Consider the following 2,557-nt stretch of genomic DNA (forward strand, 5'->3'; position numbering starts at 1 on the left):
GTCTGAAACCGACTGACGCGACGCTGTCGTAGGTGATGATGCCCTGTTTGTGCTGGGCTACACTGAACATGGCACCCATCATGCTCCGTGAACTCGACAGAGGTCAGAGAGTTAGCCAGTTTAGGATTTGGCCAGTTGGAAAGCGGTGGTTAGCGCTGTGGTCTCACAGCAAGAAGGTCCCGGGTTTGAATCCACCTTTCTGTGTGGAGTTTGCTTGTACTTCTGGATCCTCTGGCTTCCTCACACAGTCCAAAGACTTGCTGCTACTGGGCTGATTCTAAATATGTGGGTGTAAGTAATGGACCTGCAACAGGCTGGTTACCTGTCCAGGGTGTACCCCGCCCCTCGCCCTATGGCAGCTGGGATAGTTCCCCCCCACACACACACACAGTACTGGGGGAGGAATCCATGTCTGTAACAGAGCTCCTCTAACATGGAGAGAGGTGATTAAAGGTCTAAGGTCCAGCACTGGTGGACAGTACTGTGGTTGTGCTCCATTCTTCTCACCTTCACACCTCAGCACCACGCCTGCCTTCACTGTATGATGTGTAACCATCCATGAAAGGAGGATGAAAATGCTACAGTGTCAGTGCCCAAACCTGTGAAGCTGCATTCCTTCAGTGTGACTTTGTGTTATGTTTTCTGCTCATCCACGTCTCAGTCTCAGAGGGCCTGGAGCCTATCCCAACTGTGACGAGGAAGAGGCACAGACGGACAACCATTCTCATTTTATCAGCTACATCCAGCAACTTAGACTCGCCAACTAACCAAACATGCATGTCCTGTGTGACTGTGGAGGAGGCTGTGGTAGCCGGGGAGAATGCATGCACACATAGTGCTAACTCCACACAGGAAGGCTGCAGCACGGCGGCTTCAACTCAACTCAGCCCAACTCAATTTATATAGCATGAAATCACAACTGTCAGCTGAAGGCTCCCTATGAACAAGCATTTGGTGACAGTGGGAAGGAAAACAGGAAGAGACCTCCAGCAGAACCAGGATCAGGGAGGGGCGGGGCCATCTGCTGCGACTGGTCGGGGATGAAAAATATGTTTTTATATTTATTTATATATATCGATAACCTGTATGTATGTATGTCCATTAGGTGTGTGGGTTTGTATTACACTCCTGAACTGTGTATTTGCACATATACACGACCAGCTGCATCATCAGAACCATTAAAACTATTGTTGTGTAGCGCCCTCTTGTGGGACCAAACAGCAGGTGCTTGTTGAGATGGAGAGGGGACATTGAAGGTGTCCTGTGGTCCCGAGTAACAGACGTGTTGGGGTCCTGTGCATTGTTGGGTTTGACATGCTGTGGAATCTGACCAGTTTGCTTACCTGGTCGGTGCCCAGGGCTCTTTGTTTGCTCTTAATTCACATTGTCAGTATGATTATATCAGCCTTAAAGGAAACTTTGCCAGGCTGGGTGACACAGACTTACAAATGGTTTCCCAACAACAGGCTTATTTACCCACAGTTGCATCAGTACAGCAAAACTGCTCACTGTGTGCGCTCAGACATGAACACTTCCACGCCAGGTCCACGAGGTCTCAGTGAACATCTGCTAAATCCATACTGCCACCCTGATGGAGGAGACTCCCTCCTGGGAGCGTTTTTAAGAATAATGCAGAGGTGCCATCTAGTGGACAAACACTGGAAAGCTTTTTGTTAAACAACCAAAGCTGTCCCAGTATTTTTGCATTCAGCCTGGATGTTGTTCCTCCATCTTTAAATCCATCATGTGCTTATTTTATGGTCTCATCTCTGGAGGAGCAGCTGCTCGTTGGTTAGGATAGTCAAGGTTAATGTGACGATACTCGCTGTGAATACTTGGGCACGTTTTTGGAGCTCTTCCACAGATGAGCGTCAGCAAAAGGAGTCATATCATCATCAGTCATCAAGAACATAAAACTAGATGGATAACGGCCTAACAGAACACCAAGTTCAGCCTCCTGCTTCATGTCAGACAGAAGCATTTTCTCTGAAAGGCATCCAAACATTTTTGTTTTGCTTTTTTCTTTGTTTTTTAAAGCAGAAAATACTTTATGACAGAGTTTTGTTTTCTGCTTCTTTCCTTCATTGAACCACTCGTCCACTTATTCCTCCTCTGGACCATACTATCAAACTGTATATAAATGATGGCCTGTCATCATCTTGGTTTGAGCATTGTGCCTGTCACCGTGTTGTTGGTGCTTTTCTTCTTTAAACCAGATGAGGGTCGACTCTGACCGAGAAACAACACAAGACACTCGTGGTACTTAATAACACAGACAACACTCTATACTTTTATATCATTTTCACTTTGTCAGATCAAGTCGCCCCCTGCTGGTCAGTAGACAGAATTGAGCAGCTAAGCTTCACCGTACAAACCACACATGCTCCTCTTTTGCATTAAAAATAAGTGAGTCACTTCAGTGATGATCCTTGGAAGTATTGTCAAAGACACGTCTTCTTTGAAATACTGAGATTTTAGTGTCAGCTTATTATTTTAGTTCGACCGGCAGACTGAAGCACGCGCGAGTAACTCAGCAACACTCGAGAGCAGGTTTTGC

Source organism: Aulonocara sp. 'chitande type north' Nkhata Bay, linkage group LG10, assembly GCF_057382095.1.
Source record: "Aulonocara sp. 'chitande type north' Nkhata Bay isolate Kocher_YH1m ecotype deep benthic linkage group LG10, A_spYH_male_GT1.1, whole genome shotgun sequence".
Lineage (NCBI taxonomy): Eukaryota > Metazoa > Chordata > Actinopteri > Cichliformes > Cichlidae > Aulonocara > Aulonocara sp. 'chitande type north' Nkhata Bay.